Genomic DNA, 21494 nt, shown 5'->3' on the forward strand with positions numbered 1-21494 from the left:
AAGTTGAGCTCACAAATAACGATTAGTGGAAACACATTGGTGTGCACAAACTGACAAAAATCTGAAAGACTTGATTTTAACCTTCTGGTGTTCCATTGGATAACGGACGCTGCCTTGACTTCTTTTCGGAAGGATGCGATATGGGTAGCCACCTTTCTAGTTGAGGGATTCAACTACTGGGCTTAAGGCCTCCAGCACTTTAAGTGCGCTTCGAGCAGACGTTGTCCCCATGTCCACTAACATTGCTCGGATGGCTTCCATGAGGGAACGTAGCACCGAGGTGACTTGACGATCTGTTTTAGGAGAATCATCCACGGCCGCAGAAGACTCCGGTAGGGCCGCGGCCTTCTGATGTTCCTTAGCAAGGGCGCGGCTCGGTGGCGTAGGCCATTCCTCTAAAGAATGAGTCTTATCTGCTTCCTTTGTGGAAGTGGTAGACCCTTTCGCGGCGCGACTAAGTGGTGCCGCAGTGAAGTGGGTGCTATCACTTCGCGCATGCGCCTTCTTTGAAGACGTATGATGGTGCCGACGTCGACGTCGGACTGCTTCGGTTGCCTCCCTGTTGGCCTAATAGTCTCTGGCCATTTACTTGAAAACCGCGCGCAACTTCTTGATGCAGGGACAGTCTTTCGACGAGGCCGCGTGAGGGCCGCTACAGTTGGCGCACCTCATAACCGTGGCACCGCAGGTCTCTTTTGCATGAGGTTCAGCGCAACGGGGACACAGCAGCGAGTTGATACACGCACCCTCGACGTGTCCTAGCCTGAAACACTGATGGCATTGAAGCGGCTTCTGGATGAATGGTCGAACCGGATGTCGAAACTGTCCGAGTTTAACTTGGGATGGTGTACAATCCCCCTTGAATATTACTATTACGCAGCGCGTTTTCCCAAGGCGGCGCACTTGCATAATGATCATGCCCCATTTGCCGGTTTGATGAGGCTAGGTACGTCTTCATTGGGAATGGCAATGTCAATGTTGTAAATTACAACGGCCATGAATGTATCGTCGATCGTGATGAAGGGGCGCATTTTGATTCCGCCTAGCTCCGTGATTTCTTTAAGTTTGCCCAGCGCGCTCGCGTTGAACACGCCTATAGCGAGTATATTCTTGCGTGGATTTATTCTGATGTCTTTAATTTGATCGGGCACCACACATTCCAGAAAGATTGATAGGGCTTGCGTGTTCAGCAATCGTAGGTAGCTTGAAGGTTCTTCCGGCATAAAGATGATGATGTGTGGGCAGCGGGCAGGCCACACGTAAAAATGGGGTATGGAACAGACATAAAGATGAGATGCGGCGATGAAGTGTAAGAGACAAAAGATGATTTTATGGATGATACAGTGGTATGATACGAATAGGATGAATCATTAAATTGGGGTACTCGATGCTCGAGTGCCTTAAGTGTAGTCATAAGGTATGTACACTTGGCGCGGGCTCCAGACTGCAACGGTGTACTCAAGTTTTTGCGTTATAATGGATTTGTAAGTCACCAACTTTAGGTGTTCAGGCATGTGACGTAAGGGACGTTTTGGAAAGCCGAGTGTTTTACTAGGAGACACTGCTATGTTAGTGATATGTGCGCAGCATGTGGGATCATATGATAACGTTACTCCTAAGTACTTATATGTTTCGACACTCTCTACATTAACGTTAGCGACAGCATAATTAAAGATAAGGGGTTACAACGACGCGAAAAAGATACTGATTTACATTTAATGGACTTAAATGTCATGAGCCACTGGTCACCCATGCTTAAATACAGTTATCATTTTAAATAGTTTGCTTCTTACCATGGTTAGCGATAGTACAGTAAATGACGCAGTCGTCCGCAGACATACGGAGCTGACATGCTACGCTTAAAAGCAAGACATTTACGTATATTAGGAACAGCTGAAACACCAGTACCGACCTTTGGGAGGAGACCGGGCGTTACTGAGAGAAGGTTAGAAATGTGCTGATTAACAAAGACAGATTTTGAACGGTTGCTCAGAACAGCTTCAATCCGTTTTAAGGGACAAAAGGGTGGACGCTTAGGCAAGAAAGTTTAAGTAGAAGAACCTGATGATACGCTTTATCGAAAGCCATCGCGAAATCCAAGAAGACGGCATCAGTTTGTTGATTATAGTTCAAATTTAGATGTAACTCATGAAGAAAGCTAGCTGAGTTTCACGAGATAAAGCTTTGCGAAAACTGCGCTGTGAAGAATTAAGGAAATTGTTCGAGTCTAGGAAGTTCATGATTTTAGAATAAATGGCATGTTCCATGATTTTACAGGGTATACTTGTTAGAGATATTGGACGATAATTCAAGAGTGACCGTCTATTCCCTGATTTACAGCTGGCAATGGCCTTTGCCACTTTCCAATAATCGGTGTGTTTAAGTCATCAAGCATATGACCTGTCGAAAGGGTCTGAGAACACAAGACACAGGTGGTTTGTGGAAATGTTCTTAGTATTTATTAAAAATTCCGAATTAATTTCTTGTGATGTGATCACGATGTGATATATTTGAGGTAGTAGACCATTTGGGGAAAATACAATCAGGGGCATAGCTGACTCACTGCGTGAGTGAGTGAAATAACTTTATTAGGTCCAGAGAAGACACAGGGGAAACCCCGGGCCGGCGCACTGGTGGTAATTCTTTGTAAGGGAGAAAGCATGGCACGCATATGAGTGAATACACTTGCAAAATCGATGTTCAATGCATTGGTGCTTTCTGCGTCACTTACAACCTCATTCTCTTCGTCGGCAAGTGTAATTGTACATTTGTATTCCGGGTTCATCACGCACCAATACTGTTGCGGACTACGTGTTGACATATTAGGAAGGTCATTGAGAAAGAAGTTGTACATAGCTTTGCGTATTGCCGCGAGTTGTGCGGCTTCCGCCGAATAGTCTTCGTCCCACGTACTTAGGCTCTGTCGCGGTTTTGCAGCTCGGAAACACGTTCTTTTCTCTTTCTCTAGTCGTTTCCGTGATTAATTGAACCACGGCTTGTCTTTATTAGCACGGAAGCTGCAGACGGGTATATATTTCTCAATTATTTTACGTACTTTGTACTTGAAGAAGCAACCGGTTTTCTTGTACACAACGCTTAGGAAAAGCTGTTTCGAAAATAGGGGAGAAACTGTTTAGCTCTTTATTAGTTGCTCCGTTATTGGCCTTGCCTTAAAGATGAACGGTTTTCTTAGAGATTTCAACTGTTAGCGGAACGAAGTTAAAAGTTGCATGAACAACCCTGCGGCCGCTTATTTCCCTGAGATATGTTGCGGATGACATGTGGGATTTGTTGGGTAGTATAAGATCAAATATATTTGCCGAGTTCTGCGTAGCACCCATTGGTTGAGATTATAGTTGCGAGAGGTTAAAGTTAACATAGACATCAATGACGTTGGTTGCTTCTGGGTTGCTTCTTAAAGTAGTTACCTAAGCCTATACTAGGATAATTGATATTGCCAAACAGAACAATGTATGTGTCCTGATGTGCTCCCGTAACAATGCATAGAATATTGTAAAATTTGTGGGAGAAAAATGGCAAGAGACGAATCTTCACGTAAGGGGGCTGCTCAACCTGTTCGCCAAGGTTACCAACGCTCGCGAAAAAAGCGCCGCAAGGACATTTCAGAAGAACTACACACCGGGGCACAGACGCCACGACCACATCTGCCTGTGCGTGCATCGATGTTGGTAACGGTGCCTACTGCTAATTCAAGATCGATGACAGCACGCGGCAAAAATTCACCTCCACCGGCTGATCCATACACTTAATGTCCTTTGCTGCCCTCTAGGCCCATGGCCATGCCAGCGGGCCCTCTGCCAGTGTTCCTCTGCGCCATGAAGCCAAAAATGATAGGGCCAATGAAACCGGTGGCACTACAGGCCAGCAAGGAGATGGACACAATAAGAAGGAGAGCGTACAGGAAATGCTGAAGCACCTGGGGGTCTCAGTGGTTTCCAGAATCCGACCGCTAAATGTGCCTTGCAGGTGCTCGCAGTGCTGGAGCCGCTTATCGCAGCTCTTTACATGCTCTATAGCTTTTGTGTGGCGCTTGTGCTGCTCACGCAAGGGGAGGCCTACACACCAGGTTCGTTCTAGCGCCTTTAAGTTCACTTGAATTCGTGACTACAGACTAGATACAGAACCATATCGTGGCTTCGTGAATGAGCTTTCTGAACGTTTATCAGAATGTTGAACTTGCTTTCACCATTGCGCATCCCTTTTTTTTATGTCATCATCACCCCTCATCACAACTTTTTCCCCGTTCCCCATCACCCTGTGCTGAGTAGAAGGCCGCAGCGCGTTAGCTAAGCGCGATCTCTTTGCCTTTATTCAAATAAATTATCTCTCTCTTTCTCTTGTGGGAAAAGTCGTGGTTAGTTTGGAGGTGGGCTATAACAGACGCCTAGAAGTATGGTTAAATGGTACAGCGCCGCCGACTACCCAGATTAGTCAAAGAAATGTTATTGGGGCCCTTCAATGCTGAGATATGCACCACGTTTGCCGACTGCTCGTGTGTCCGGAAATTACGGTATAAGCTTGAGCTAAGCAAGCGGCGGTAGTTCTAACATAGTGCAATTTTTTTATGAAGTAGTATATTTGAACAATAGCGATCATTTTAATGTATAGATATCATAAAATGAAACCTTATTGTATAGATGTCTCTATTAGGTATGTTTGAGCCTGTGGTGAAAAAAAGTTCGCATTATTGTTTTACACGTTCCGTAAAATGTTTTCATTACTTCCGCGCCTCCAGCGGCGTATTTGTACTGTAGCAATATTATAGACAAATGTTTATTATGCCGATTTTTTCTGGTCTAGAAACCTAACCTCGTTATACCTTTAGATACGCCATCTTGCGTTGCTTACTAAAGCTCAGAAATTTGCAAGCATGGTGCCGAAATAAGAATTTTATGAAATATAAATATAAAGCATAAAAGCAATATTAAGCGCTAATAAAAATGTTTATTTACTGCACGTTTAAGAGATAACTTGATTCACGGCAAGAAAAACGTTATTTTTCTCATCGTGTCTACCCAGCATTTAATAGCGAATTTGACGACAGTCAGACCTACGGCGGCTAGTCGTCTTTTTCGCGGTTTGCCCATTGCTTGAAGTTTCTTCGTCACGGGAGATATACAGCTCTAGCCTTATGCTTTAGAGTCGTTCTTTGGACGGATTTGTAATTTCTTTCAACCAGCCCTGGGGTATATGATGTCTTCTGCAGGATGTAACGAACATTGCACCGACATGATTGCTGCGTGGGCGTTATTTATTTTTAGAATGTTATAAGCGACGCTTTTGAAGATATTTAGGTTTTTCTTAGCCATATAATTTGCAACTAATTTTGCAACCGCCTGCCTGTGTCCAGTATACCTGACACTTGACATTTTATAATATAGCGTTGCACAACCCTACTACGAATCCTTTCATGTGTTCACGGCTGTGCATACAGAGTGTATTAAAGTGGGCCCTTATAAGTTCTTGCTTAGCTTTTGATGCCGCACTAATGGTCGTGTTGACATTTAGAAAGAACAATTAGACTCTCATTAGTGCCTACGTTTCTTTCTGGAAACTCGCCGGCGTCGCTTGTAATAATTCGCGGGTGTCGCTGCATCACTATACATTTCAATGTTCAGTCTGAAGCCGTAATTACTTAGGTTCACTAATTGCAACATGCATGTGACTCCTGCACAGCTAACCAAAAGCAAAATAATGTGTATATTCACACATGCAAATGTTCAGTCCTGTCGAAAATGGAAGCTTGCAACTATCCACTTTTTCAAACACGTCAGCTTCAACGCTATTGATGTTGCTATAAAAGCTGCGGACCTTTGTTGTATTTGCAATACCTTATAAGCTTCAAATTACAACACGCAAACACAGGCATCCGTTGGAACAGCATAACAAAAGAGAAGAGCCGGCATCAAGTGTAAGCAAGAGAATGACACGTTTACAGACGTTGAAGAATTTAATCTAGCCATGCAGGTCTTTCGTGTAAAATAGACGTTGAGGGTTCGATGATTAATTACAGCCACTCTGCTACGTCGACACAGGTCCTTAATGAACGCTGCCGCGTCTAGCCTACCGAAAACTGCCGTGTTCTGCGTAACACTGTACTTTGTCACGCCTCGTCGCTAGATGTTGTTGGTAAGGCTGATATATGAAAACAGATCTAGCTACTTCGAGGGGCATAATATAGATGACTTAAATAACGCCGTGGCAGACTGACGTTACTAATGTTCGTCTTACCCAAACTAGCTACAGTCACCGGTCTTGAGATCTCGCGTATATATATATATATATATATCGCATCTTGAGAAGCTAGCAAACAAAGACACCAAGGGCAACATAAGGGAAATTACTTGTACTTACGAATTGAATTCAAGAAATGATACTTTATTGACAATTAAAGTGGATGAAAACTCGCCTTGCCACAAGTGGGGAACGATCCCACGTCTTCGTATTACGCGTGCGATGCTCTAACCAATTGAGCTACCGCGGCGCCGTTTCACCATCCACTAATTTTTGGGTATTTATGTGTTACTGGTAGAATCAACCTACTAACTCTACCACAACACATACGAGCGTATAAGTGCCCACAACAAATGGGATCCGAAGACTATGTTGGCTAACTTGATCTTCTACGTAGAAGACACGACGAAGGTGGGGTATGAGAACCACGAGTAAGAGCTTAACGACTGGAATATGTGCAAGTAGAAGGTGATAGACTGAAGCTGAAGAGCACCGCTAAGAAAGAACTAGTGACCCGCGCCCAGACGTCCACAGAATCACACTTCTCTTGCCTCCAAGACGTGCTGGCTCTGCGCCGTAAGGACGACAGCGATATGGCTGAGTCAGACAAGGTGAGGCATGTACTGAAGGGGATTGCTGAGGGTGCTTTCAACCTGGTCATGTGGAAAAATTCCGGTATAGTACAGGGAATCATAAAGAAGTGCCAACGCTTCGAGCAAGCCAAGAACCACTACATTGCAGCGCCGTTCGCACATCTACCGAAAACAGCTGCGGTATCCCTTTGTGACGAAGGGTTAAGAGTGCAGCGACCATCGTTATCACATGACCTGACACGGATAGTGAGGCGAGTACTTGAAGTCATGGCTCCTGCTGCCGTTTTTCCGCCCCAGTGAACGGAAGAACTTGTCTACATCACCATTTGCGCAGGCAATAGACCGCGAAGAACTCGCTAATCTTGGAGTTCACGAAAGAAGCCCGCAAATGCACGCAAAATCGCCATTCGAGGCGCTTTACGTTTATTGGCGGGCTTCTTTCACGCTCGGAAAAACGCTTCTTTCAGCAAATATTGAACAAGTGAAAGCTGTATCTGCAGTTTTCATGTCACTCTACAATTTTATCTTTGATGCTTTTCATCTAAATAATATATTAGATAAGTTAATTCATTAAGACTAGTTGTCGAATTAGGTGGAAGGAAAAGAAATAATTTGACTATCTCCAAACGACGGCAAACAACGTTAACTTGGTTCTGTCAAGCTATGCGGCATTCTGGCTAAAGTTAGCTGCGACACCCTGTGTATGGGCCACTGAGTGTGCTGTCACTTAGTGAGAGAGAGAGAGAGAGAGTAAAACTTTATTCAATGTAAATAAAATAAAGCACGATGGTTGGAGCCCCTATTCGAGGGCCCCACTGGCACGAGCGGCTCGCTGGGCTTGGTCCAGAAGAGCCAACTGGCTCTCCCGACCCTCGTCCGCAAGCCATGCCTCCCACTGCCTATTCCTCATTAGTGGATGTTGGTGTAATATGGGACTGTCTATGTGCGGAGGCCTCCTGGGGCACTCCCATGTGATGTGTTTTAGTGTGGGTGTGTCTGTGCACCACGGGCACTCGTCAGAGAACCTCGTGGGGTGTATTCTGTGTAGGTGGTGCAGGTTGGGGTATGTATTCGTCTGAATACGATGCCAGTCCCTCTCCTTTTCGCTGTTTAAATCGGAGTGAGGATGTCCAAAACGTCTCCGCTCCTGCCTTTGCTGTAGGAGGATGTCACGAGAATTCGGTGGAAGGACGTCGCTAGGCCATGCCGTTGCTCGGACGTTCAAACCTCGAGCAATACGGTCTGCCCTAGCGTTTCCTGCCAGTCGCTCGTGTGCCGGACACCAGACGATAGTGTGGTGCCCCTCTAGTTGAGTGCCTAAAATTTTGATTATTGATTTGGGTGCCGTTCCTTGTAAAAACAGGCGGCAAGCCGCTTGTGAGTCGGATAATATGACAGCCGAATTGGTTTGGCGCTCGGCGTCCTGAATGGCCAAGGCAATGGCTGCAGCCGCTGCCACGCATACCGAGGCGGTTTTGAAGGATGCCGTTGTTACGTTGTTGTTGCATGTAGAGACTACGGTGAAAGTGTCTGAGCTGGCTCGACTGGCATCCGTATAATACACCCCCGGTCCCATGCCGAAACGTTTGTGAAGGGTCTTTGCCCTTGCTCTGCGTCGTCCGGGATGGCACTTGGGGTGCATGTTTTTGGGAATTGGGGCCACCGCGATGTGCGATCGAACATTGCGGTCTATCTGTGCCGTTTCCTCTCCGCAATACTGGGGTCTCAGGGGAAAGCCTAACCTCGCCAATACTTCCCTGCCCTGAGTTGAAGAACAAAGTCGTTCTTTCTGGGAATATAACGTCGCGACTGCGTACTCGTCAAAAGTATTGTGCAGGCCCAGTCCCTCGAATCTCTCTGTGCTAGTGCATTCGGGAAGACCAAGGGCGGCTTTGAAGGCTTTTCTTATTATTGCGTTTGCCTGTTTAATCTCTTGGTTTGTCAAGGCCTGATACGGAAGGGCGTATGTGAGTCGGCTAATTATGAATGCGTGAACCAGGCTGATGGTCTCTCCCTCAGTTAGGCCGTCTCTGCTTCTTGCCACTCTCCTTATCATTCTGGCCACGTTTCCTGTGACCGCCTTTAGTTTTTGTAGGGTGTGAGATGTTCCAGCATTCTGCTGTATACACATGCCCAATATTCTGAGTGTCTCCACTTCACGAATTGGCACCCCGTCGAGAGTCAGAGTGAGCGGCACCCAGTCCTTCTTTCTTTCGTACTTCGCACGCACCCGAATGAATTCCGATTTTTCGGGTGCGCATGCCATGTCCGCCGCCCTCGCGTATTCCACAACTGCGTCTATGGCCTTTTGAAGGGTGTCTTGCTTGTCCCTGTAGGACCCCTGGTGAGCCCAGAACGTGATATCATCGGCATTTATCGCACAACCGAGATTCGGGTGTTTATCTAGCTCCAGGGCTAGCTTTCTCATCCCTACGTTGAATAGCAGTGGAGAGAGTATAGCTCCCTGAGGGGTACCTCTGTCGGGACAGTTGAAGGCGTCGGACCTCGTGGAGCCTAATCCGATTGTGGCCGTGCGGTGGCTGAGGAATGAGCGCACGTAGTTATAAATTCGCGTTCCGCAGTTCACCGCTTCCAGTCCCTCCAGAATAGCGTGGTGGGAGATGCTGTCGAAGGCCTTTTTGATGTCCAATGCCAGTACAAATTTATCTTCCGACCCTCTGTTGGGGTGCAGGACCTCGTGCTTTAATAGTAGAAAAACGTCCTGCGCTGACACGTGGGGTCGGAAACCGAACATGTTGGAGGGCAACATGTTGTTTAGCTCTATGTGGTTCGAGAGCCGGACCTGCACAACCTTTTCAAAGAGTTTCCCCGCGCACGACGTTAGGGAGATGGGTCGAAGGTTGTTGATGTTACGAGGCTTACCTGGTTTTGGAATAAGAATAATTTTTGCTTCCTTCCATTCTTGTGGAAGGACGCCGTCCTCTGTCCAGACCGTGTCGTTAAAGAATTTGGTCAAGCTCTTTAGCGTGTCGTCACTTAGATTGCGAATCATTGCGTTCGTGACCTGATCTACCCCTGGGGTCGTGTTTTTCTTGAAGGAGTGTGCCGCTGCGTAAACCTCTTCAAAGGTTATAGGGGCGTCCAGTTCCGGTTGGTCCTGACCTTCGTAAACGGGTTTGGTGGATTGCCCGGTCGGTACAGTTCCTACGTATATCTCTTTAATTTTGTCCATCATGTCAGCTTCCCGACCTTCAAACTCGCTTTCAAGCAGCTTAAGTGTGCGATTCGCGACTGTTTTTGTTCCTCCCGGGTCAATCATACTTCGAAGAATGCGCCATGTTTTCTTTGTAGTCAACGTGCCCCGAAGCGAGTCACTGAACTGACGCCAATTGCTGTCGCTTAACTTTTGTGCGTATTCGTAAGCTTCCTGCGCTAGCTGAGCTATCCGTATCCTGAGTTTACGATTAAGCTTCTGCCTTTTCCACCTTTTTGTGAGGCCTCTCCGGGCTTCCCAGAGATGCAACAGGTGACGATCCACTGCTGGAGCCTCCGTTGTCGTTTCAATTGTTTTGATGACCCTAGAGTGAATAACTCGGATCTGCTCGGCCCATTCTCCTACGTCTGTTATGGTGCCGATTGTTTTCTGTTTTTCACGAAATTTGGTCCAGTCGGATAGCCAGGGAACAATGCTCAGTGGTCTTGGGCACCGGTGCGCCACGCTTCCCGTCTGGTAGAACGTGCGGACTTCGCAGAAGACGAAGAAGACGAGTTCTTGATCAGCTGCTAGTCCCGCTTCGCTCTCGTTTTTCAGTTAAATTTGTGCGTACCGACGCCCCCGTAGCGGGTACGATGTAAAAAGCAATGACGGACGTTCCGCCTCCTCTGCCGCCAAGGTTGGGGATTGGCCTCCGAGCTGCAAGTCGGTCTGCTGCGCCCGATCACCTTAACGTGACTCTGCCAAGGTCATCGAGCTGCTCAGACGTCGACGACATGGATTCTGACGGCGGATATACCGAGACCACAAATCGTCAGTTGAAGAGGAAACTTCGTAGCACATCAAGCGCGAGTGAGCGTAACTACAGTAAGCCACCCTCACAGCAAGCGTACACAATCGCCTACATCCCCGTCGCTGCTACAGGCTACCTCAATTCCCTCAATAGGCCAACTCTCACTACCTATCTCGAGAGGCTGGCTCCAGGGCAAATCAGAGAGGTCGGAAATAATCCCAGAAGAAACATACTGTTAATGTGACTACACGAACCATCCTCGACACCTTGAAAGCTGTAACTCAGCTAGGAAATATACTTGTTTGCTCATTCGTCGCACATGGCGGCAGCACCACCGCCGGTCTTATCTACGATGTGGATACAGGTATTGGTAATGGCGATTTACCAAAGCTAACCTCCTCAACTGTCCATATCACAGACATACACCGTTTTGGACGGTCGAGGTGCATAAAGCTCATTTTTGAGGGAGAGACTTTACCAACACATGTAAGAGTGGGTTATGCGAGGCATCCTGTCCGTCCATACATCCCTAGGCCCTTGCAGTGCGGTAAATGCCAGAACATTGAGCATGTAAGCGCTGTGTGCGTGATCACCACCGTGCGTGTGCACGGTGTGATCAAGATGAGTTGACGTGTGCTTTTTCTGACTTCAAGTGCCCTAACTACGAAGGGCCACACAAGGCCACGTTGAATGACTGTCCAAAATTAAAGACTGAAATGTCCGTGCTAAGGAAAATGGTACGAGACTGCTCTACACACACAGAAGCGGCTACCAAGGTACAAGAGGCGCTTGCGTAATCGCAGGAGATCAGCATCGACAACAGGACAGCCTGTACACCCTGAAAGCTCGTTGCGCGCTCCTGCTATTCCTCAGATGCCAGAGTCACCTTTAACCACGTCTACTCTTCTGAAAACCAAGTACACTATTATATGGCCTTCCCTGCCATCTCGTAGTGCAGAAGTGCAGCCGGAACGCCAGCGTGAACATGAACCTTCTTCGTCGGATGGACAAATCAAGGCACTGCTTGCACAGTTGATTCGTTCCTTGCTAATGCTGCTCATAGGAGTTAAGACGCCCGTTGCCAAGGCTGTGGTGCAAATTCTCGACGCAGTAGAACCAGTGCTTGTTGCTTTATAAAAGCTAACAAACGCCATGGCGTCATCAACTTCAAGGTCGTCACTACAGGAAAGGATAAGCGGTTCCGTAATATTTCAGTGGAACGCACGAGGTCTACGGAGTCGCCTGGGAGATTATAAGAAGAGAGTGCTCAAGCATCGGTTTCCAGTTATCGTGATATGTGAGCCGAATATGACATTTTGACTCTCTGGGTACAAAAAATTCGCGTCTGAGACAAATGGAAATCCTAGCAAAGTTTTACTATGTGCGCGATGTGACCTCACGTTTTCGCTAAACTAAGTTCCGGTGCATAAAAGCAACGAGCACGTCTCTATAACACTGAAGTTAAAGCGCCGGATAATCCCGATCATCGGTGGCTATATTTCTGCCAGGGGAAGATTTGACTCTGGACACCTGAAACTTGTTTTTGACTCCTTCCAAAGTCCTCATAACATTGTAGGTGAATTCAACGCGCCCCACTATCTTTGGGGTAGTAGGATCGCAAGTATGCGAGGAAGATAACTTGTTAACTTCACAAGCAGCAATGGTCTTGACATCCTGAACGACGGCTCATCAACATTTTTTTCGTGGCACGACGTACAGCAGCTGTCGCAATTTAGCTATCGCTTCACGATGCCTTTCGTCTTCTGCTACCTGGTGCACAGATGCTGAAACGTATGGCAGTGATCGCCTTCCTACTTATGTACAACAGAGATGGTTTGCAAGACTCCCAAGTTTTGATGCGTGACGCACTGACCGGGATGCTTTTCAGAACAAGCTGGAAGAATCCTGCAACTGCATAATTTCACCGAAAGAGATTGAAGAGCGCATCACAGCAGCAATGCACGCAACAACACGCATCATCCAAACATCAAATTCCAGAGCATCCGTTGACGTTATATATGAACAGCTCCAGGCAGCCGGACGTCGTGCCAAGAGGAAATACAGGCGAACTAAACTGATATCAGACTTGAGGACGTCACGCCGTGGGCAAAAGAAAATTCAAAGATACTTAGACAAGCTCGACAGGCAACGCTGGAGGTCCTTTTGCACCAACCTGGGTCCAAGAAAACCGTTGTCCACAATATGGCATGTTGCACGAGCACTACCATCTTCTCCACAACTACGTCCCTTCCGAGCTTCGGCTGTCATCTAGACGTGCAGCGAGAAGGAAATCGTGGAAGATTTCTGCATGCTCCTCTCCGGATCTACAACATCGGTAGCTTCAGTGCTCAGGTGTGCTCCTCCAACAATGGACGATCGTCTCGACCTCCCATTGCGCGAAAACCTCCCATGCGCGAAAAGGAGTGCCACTGCTGTACCCGCCTCATACATAACTCGTTTCGACGCTGCCAATATGTGTTGTCCCTGTATTGATTAAATGCTAACGCATTAGTGTCGACAGTCATCGGGAAATGGATTCCGCCGCAATTTCTCTGTAACAATTATGCAACCACGGCTTATATGCGCGAGTAGCTGAATGATGGACGATGGAAGCAACGTCCAGCGCTGCTCACTTCACCAAATGCGTAAGACCCTCTCACGTGAATACTGCTTATCAGTGGAGGCTTGTGTATCCTAAATGATGAGGTGTTCCGAGAGTCTGCTCCTTTGTAAATTGTACTTTTGGCAAACACGCATGTACAGCTCATTCTAGCGGACAAGCACTCTTTGTAAAGTGCCAACTAGACTGGTTGATTATTCTTTTGCCCATAGGAATCGCTTATGAAACATCGCAGCGACGACTGCAATACCGCTGTCTTTCTTTTCTTTTTGGAATTGTAAAGTTCCGCACGATACTGACCGTTTGCTGAAGAATGATGAGAAGTTCTAATGCTCGAATCGCACTTTCGCGTACTGGGAAGTCGGAGTGAGGAACATGGCGCGCAGTCGTGGTCATTGTTCCATAGATATTCTTGCGGTCATGCGCGCACGGAATATTAAAGCTAACGAATTTAGGTATTCACTTCGTGCGGCAACATTTAAAGCTTCTTTATCTTGCTTAACTCAGAAGCCTGGCTAGCGTACTGTGAATTTCTGTAACCTTGCTGTTATCGACATATAATGCGTTCACTATCTTTTCCGATGTCAGAAAACCTTTGAATAACTTCTGCTTTGCCAATAATTTATTCAATTCGGGGGTTTCACGTGATAAAACAATCTTATTAGTAGGCGCGTCGGAACGTGAGTCTCCGTAATTGATTCGGCCCCGTGGGGTTTTTCAACGTGCACCCAATGCACAGTGCACGCGGGTTATTGAAATTCACCCCCTTTGAGATGCGGCCGCCTTCCAAAGGGGGCTTTTAATTTTCTTTCGCTTCATAGTCTTTCATTTGCTTTGCTAGACTAAGAAAGACAAATCCGGTCTTAGTGGCACACGTGGTGCAGAAATAGTTCTTGCCCATGAAACCAGGGCCATGTCAGCTGGATACACCCCAGGTAAACTGGAATTATTGCACGAGCGCCGTTTTCTCTCTTGGTGCCTGGTAGGCTATGTTTCTGAGGAAATGAAAAAAAAATCGAGCCTGCTGTCATGCAATGGTTTAGTTGATGCGGCAGGAGGACGTTCCATCCCGCTTGTCGTCTGATGTATGCGCTCAACGAACGCGTGACTGCCACTGCACTCGCAAGAGAAGCGAGCACCAGTTGTGTTTGCTGTTGCAGTTTGTTTTGTTCTAATGCCTGTCATGTTCACAATTTTTTTCTTGTAAGGCCAATTTGTGTTTCTGTGGCTGTTCATGTGCCAAAATGCCTACAGTACATCCATGTTTCTTTAATATTACTCTCGTTCACGATACGCGAGCCAGCACGCCAAAGCATGGCTGCTGCGTTTCGGCACGACATTATTAGGCCAAGAAATGCGCGTTGTTGCACAGGTTTAAGAGCAACATTTGCACAGCAAGAGGAACTATACAGGCAATAATAATGCATAGCTGGCTACCTCCTATCTACAGTACGAACCACACATTCTCTAACGCAATAGTATATAACAAAGCTTCTTAGAATTCCTCAATAACATAAGTCGTGCTTTTTTTTTTGCTTTACATCCGTGACAATCCTGTAAAAAAATCGCCTGTCGCAACAGTTATATCAGATAACAAATGCGAAAAATTATCAGTAAACAAGACCGGCTCAAAGGATGAAAAAAGTACACTCCACATGCCCTCACCCAGAGAGGATAACGATTCAGGGGAGGTGGAGGTCTTAGTGCTGGAGCTGTAGTCTGGAAAAAATGGAGCCAATAAGTTAAATGCTTACACGCGACGCAATGCCTGGAACAAAAATCAGCACTTTTGCCGCGGAGCAGCGCTTTCAATTCATGTAGTTGAACTCCTACTTTATTTTGTTGTGGAATTTATTCTAAGAATATGGCATATATATTTATTAATAAAGTTCAAATTTTAACGGGTACTCTATGCACTAACAAGTGTGGTAGTGCGGCTTTCTCAAAAGCTGTCCCATAATATTTAGTGGTTTCATACAGATAAATTATATTTGTCCGTGAATTTCTCATCCTCTCCTAACTCAGGCACCAACGGATTAGTTTGTTCAATCTTCTATCCACTCCCTGCTTGCCTCGTTCTGCAGAATGCCTATCAAGGACAACTAGCTTCCTGCAGTTAGAAGAGAAGTGTTTTAATGACTGGAAAATGTAGAGAGGTTGGCCGGATAATGGAGCATCTGGCCTGCTACTCTACGTAAGGGAAGGGGAAGAGGGGAAGAGAAAGTGTCACAATGGGGGATGATAATGGGAGGAACGAGGTGAAGGACACATTACACAACTGGTATCCCAGGCATGAGTCCAGGCCCGTGTCACCTAGGAAACGTGAAAGAGCACGAATTGTCTCTGTCGTCTGCCAATTCTGTGGCCATGCGCCTAGCAAGAGGTCCTCCGACAGTGGTCCATTGTGCAAATGTCTCAAGGTATCTGCCATTGTCAGTCTTTCGCGCGCATGCTAAGGGCACACCACGAGCACATGTTCTATAGTCTCTACAGCGCCACACACTGAACAGCCCGGGGAGTCTGTCCGTCCAATAATGTGCAAATATTTGCGCGTGAAGTCGACGCCTAATCGCAGTCTGTCTATCAGGCATGTATCAGGGCGAGGAATTCCACGCAGAATAGGAAATTTCATATCGGGATCCAGCCTTTTAACGCGGACGTGACGAGCGTCTGGCTGGGCCCAGTATCTTCTCGTCACACTCCTCATTAATTCCGACAGGAGACATGTGATGTCCGGTCTGGAGAATGGCACTACAGTTCGCAGGCCATTGCTGAAGGTGCGCCTTGCTTCAGCATCGGCCATCTCATTACCGTTGAGCCCACAGTGTCCCGGGATCTATTGAAACACTATGCGGTAGTGTTTTTCTTGAGCGCATGAAAGTAGCTCGGTGATCTGCAGTGCCAGAACCTGATATGCGGTGTGGCGCAGGAAGCATTGCAAAATTTGCAGAGCGGGTTTTCAGTCCGTGAAAATGCACCACTCTCGAGGTCTTTCCCCGCAGATGTGGTGAATCGCTTCCCGAATAGCCACAAGCTCTGCAGCGGTTGATGTAGAATTATGGTCTAGTATGAAACCTCGAGTCATCTGTTGGGCTGGTATCACCACAGCTGCTGTTGATGCCTTTGGTGACGCGGAGCCGTCTGTGTAAACATGAACATATGTCTGGTATTCTGACCAGATGTACGCGAGAGCAAGTTGTTGTAGTCCACTGACGGGAAATAATTATTTCTTTAGTATGCCGGGGCACGTACGCATACGGAAGGTTGAACCGTCACCCACGGTGGTTTGACGGGGTGATATGGAAGGGCATAGCCTGATGTTATGTGGGGTAGACGGCAGCGGAGTGCACTTGTGAAACTGCTGTCCGGCCGCTCATGTAGAACCAACGTCAATGAATGGCAATGGTGTCGTGTCAGTAAGCGTAAATACACACGAAGTGGTTCGTGGGGCCGGTATAGCGATAACGGGCATACGCGGAATTCCACAATTGTGCCTTTGTTGGAGGCACGCCGTGGCAACCCGACGCATATTTTGAGTGCCTGCGCTTGAACGCTCTCTAATGTCCGTAAGCAGGACATGCTCAAGTTTGAGAGTACCGGAGGGCTGTATCGAATGTAGCCTACGAAAAGAGACTGATAAAGTCTTAGTAACGAGCCTTCCGTGGGGCCCCATTTCATGCCTGCTGTGAAGCGAAGAACATGGAAAAACAGATTAAGTTTTTGCTTCAAAATATTAACATGCCTCGACCATGACAAACCGCGTTCGATGACAATGCCCAAGAATCTGTGGTGCGAGACATAAGGTATTATGACACCGTTAATGGAGATCGGGCAGCGGCAGATGGATTTGCGCGTGAATGCAATTACAGCACATTTTGTGGCAGCTAAGAGCAAACTCTGACGCCGTATGTATTGTGAAGTAGATGACACAGCCCGTTGTAATTTCGCACGTAGTTGTGGGCGTGTTGTACCAGAAGCCTAGATGCAGATGTCATCTGCATATGCACTGATGGGGATGTGACGTGGAAGTTCGCTCACCAGGCCAATCAGTGCCACATTAAATAACGTTGGGCTGAGAACTCCTCCCTGAGGAAATCCACGGCATACCTGATGACGGTTGTAAACGAAGCGGCCGCTGAGGTAGCTCACAATCCACAGGTAGAGCCGGCCGCCAATACCCAAGCCATCTAGGGCATCGAGAATGGCTTCATGAAGGATGTTGTCGTAGGCCCCTTTGATATCTAAGAAAACAGCGGCGACGAGTAGGCGTTGACGTTTTTCATGTTCTACTGTCATAACGAGGTCAATGACGCTGTCAATTGAAGGACGACCCCGCCGAAAACCGGTCATCATGTTCGGATAAAGATCATTTCTCTCCAGAAACCATTCGAGCCTCGCCAGGACCATTCGTTCCATAACTTTTCCAACACAGCTGGCTAATGCAACTGGCCGGTATGAGGTAAGCTCATAAGGAGTCTTTCCAGGCTTCGAGAGAGCAACCAGGTGGCTGATCTTCCACTGCTTCGGAACAATACCGGAGACCCATGTGTCGTTGTAATAATTGAACAGCGCAGTGTGACCAGCCCTGCCAAGGTGAGAGAGATACGAGTACGAGATTCCGTCAGGGCCAGGAGCAGATGAATGCCGACACAACGCAAGAGCAGCCTCTAATTCGGGCATCGTAAAGACCAAGTCGTAGTGGTCACTCTAGGAAGGTGGCGCAAAAACTTCGAATTGGATTGAGGCTGGTTAAGTTGTGCCCAAATTCATTTTGCAGAAGTCGTCCGCTACCTCTACATCAATGCAGCGTTGGTAAAGGGCCAGAGCACTGAAAGGGTACTTTTCTTGTTGGAGAAAACGTAGGCTCCTGACTACATGCCAAATACGTGACAGCGGCTTGCGAGGATCCAGTGATGAGCAGAACTTTCTCCAACGCTCCCTTCCTAATTTCTCGAGATGGCGCTTTATTTGTCGTTTAGCTCGGCGGCAAAGGGCGAGATCGTACGTGGATTTCGTCCTTCTATATTTCCTTCCAGCGCGCCGTCGGACTGCGCGCAACTTCTCGAATTCCACGTCGATAGGAGACCCCGGTGTAGGTGCACATATGTTCCGCGTGGCCTCACCGAGGGCGCACGTGATCAAATCTTCTATTTGGGTTGGTGACTCGAGATTCGCACAGGAATTCACCACGAATGTCTTAAAAGTGGGCTAGTCTGTGCACCGCACATGAGACGAAGTGGTAGGTGCGAACCACTTTACGCAGATATACGTTGGTATGTGATCACTGCCATGTGTTTCAACATCAATGAACCAACTAATACAAGACTGTAGTCGTGAGGAAACAAACGTCAGGTCCAAGCAGCTACTATAGGACGCGCCACGCAGAAACGTAGGAGAGCCATCGTTAATATTGACCAAATCCTGTGAGTGCATAAAGTCGGACAAGGCTTTGCCTCGGTTATTCATTACTGTACTTCCCCATCGGGGGTGATGAGCATTGAAGTCGCCCACAATAATATGAGGAGCTGTGCAACTCTGGATTGCTGAGGATAGGTACAAGAAATCAATGTGATCTCTGGGTGGAATGTAGCCGCCGAGTATCGAGAAGACCCGTCCTTTAAGCGTTAACGTCAAGCAAATGTAGTGGTTTGTGTTATGGGGCTGGAGGACATGGCGGTAGTGTGGAATATCTCGGCGTATGCACACTAATACCTTGCTGGTTTCATCAGCTTCTCGAGACCACAGCAATACATATCCAGAAAGGCGGAAAGCAGAAGGCACGTTGGGCTCAGATATCACAATCACGGGGAAGCGGTATTTCTGGACGGGATGTCGGAAGTCACTTAGGCGACCACGCAGGCCTCCGGCATTCCACTGCATCACTACACTGCGACGTATGTGCATCGACACAGAGGAGGGGTTGTGTGGTAGCGCCATAATGAATTACTGCAGTGCCGCCAAGAGCGGCTCAATTGCGTCCAAAAACTGAACAATAACCCTTGCTGTTGGCGTATTGAGGCCTGAAAGCAGCGTGCGCATGGAATGTAAGAGTTGTTTCAGAAGAACGTTCACCTGCTGGCCTTCCGGCTTGTCCTTATTGTCTGCTGGAACGGCACGGAATGATGGACGCGTTGGTTCGACGACTTTGGAGGCCGCTAGTGAACTGTGTATGAGCAATTGTTCTAGAGCATACTCTGGAACAATTTCTACTGCGCAAAGGGAACAAAACTTTGCGCAAACAACGAAGCTCGCGGCTCGGTAAGCGCTGACGTAAGCATCTTCGTACGCACTGCGCGGTAGTAAAACTTGCTGCGATGGTATATTCACTCCTCCTCAGACAAATCTGCTCGTCTGCTTAGTTCACAGCTAACAACAAAGAATGCAGCCCATCGCGGATTTAGTATCTGGTAAACAGGAACAGATAATAATAACGTTGTTTTTGGTGACACAAAGAGAGTTTCATTTCGTACATGGAAAAGCGTCCAGTGCCGTGACAGGCAACGCGGTGAAAACAGCGTTTGCACGTCTTTTTGAGCCTTGCAGTGTTATTTGAATTAATTTCTGCATCTCGTGAAGCTCCTGGCGGGTTGCAAGGTCCAGCTAAGAATAACAGACAAGCATTGTCTTCTCTAACCTAACAAACTCGCGCGTGCCACACGTGTCCACACATCTCCAGCAAAGATTTTTTTAGTCCTCGAGAAAAAAAAAACATGAACAGTAGTCGCGTAAATACAACCACGCGTAATTTTCGCTATAATTCACTCGAGTCAGGAGCTTCCGTTGATGGGTATCTTGAATATCTTTACACAACAGAGGCAAATGTACCGCACACGGAACACTTCTTTTCGTCTTACATCCGTTTCGATAAGGTTAGCGGCTGTTTGCTACATAACCAGTGCATGGAAGGTATGCAACCTTTCATCCTCTTGAAAGCGGAACAACATATCGGCTGCTTTTCCATCGCACATCAAGAAAGCCGAGCACAATGCCTTGCGGCCTTGTATTTTTCTCACATTGCTGAAATACCAGGCGGTACAGAAATGATATCTTGCTGCGCACAGTAGAACGAAAAGGCGTGCATGTGTGCGCAGAGGACGAGGAGCAGACGAAGAGAATGGCAGCCGAAGCGATCACAGCCCGTAAGCGCATCGAATGAAAGACCACACAAAAAATTACCTAAACATAAAAAAACCACGAAGAGACACATGTTATTTCTGCATCCACTTTCGTCACTTTATTTTATTGGTAGTTTCTAAAGGTAGAGCCATATATGCAAGAAGTATTTATTTCCGTTAGCGACCACAATAATGGCGACTCTAATTTCCAGATGTTAAACTAGCCCTCCTTTCTACCCAGCAATAACTGGTGGATTATGCCTAAAAATGTACCGCGCGAAAAAAACAAGAAAGAAAATAGAACAGGTAAGCACCAGAGGGCAGAAGTGGGCACAAATGCAATCCGTGCTTTTCTGTTTCTCTGTCCTTTCCCGTTTGTCTTCTCTTGCGCCGTGTATTTTTTCCTGAGCACTTCATGACAATAGCGAGGCTCTACCTCTTACAAAAACTGCAGGTTTTTTTGACTGCTCATATTACCTTCACGGCAAAGCTTGTAGATTCTTCAACGTGACGACGCGGCGTATGTGATGCGTCTAATGTATGTGCTATTCACGACGTATGACAGGGTATTTGGCTGTATAACTATTCAGCAGAAGGTAACAAATATCGGTGACAATTGCGTCCATGTGTGATCTCGTCGAGGCTCTACTCGGCGTGAGCGTGGGGTCTGAACTGTAGCATCGTACTGCGGTATCCTACTTTGAAAAAAAGAAGAAAACGGCAACCCGTTCAAACATAAGATGCCTCCAGGGTGTCCACAATTTATATGTTCGTGTCCTATGAATTAACAGATGCTATACACGTCAGTGTACATGCGAGATGCTTTTTACTGGTGTAATATTTACAGCGATGCTGTTAGCCTATCTGTGATCGGAATTTTTCGCGCCCTTCCGCGAACAATAACTATCATCAGCAGCAACAGATTATAATCCCCTAAGTAAGC

General features: G+C 47.1%; 1 long non-coding RNA gene and 1 other non-coding gene across 3 annotated transcripts in view; one reads left to right on the plus strand and one right to left on the minus strand.

The window, feature by feature from the left end:
• The window catches only part of LOC142560556 (uncharacterized), a 252032-nt gene that overhangs the window by 68214 nt on the left and 162324 nt on the right, over positions 1-21494 (plus strand). The window lies entirely within an intron of this gene.
• Positions 6433-6505, minus strand: TRNAT-CGU (transfer RNA threonine (anticodon CGU)). The gene has a single exon. It is a non-coding gene; the product is annotated as a tRNA-Thr (tRNA).

Source organism: Dermacentor variabilis, chromosome 10 (assembly GCF_050947875.1).
Source record: "Dermacentor variabilis isolate Ectoservices chromosome 10, ASM5094787v1, whole genome shotgun sequence".
Classification (NCBI taxonomy): domain Eukaryota; kingdom Metazoa; phylum Arthropoda; class Arachnida; order Ixodida; family Ixodidae; genus Dermacentor; species Dermacentor variabilis.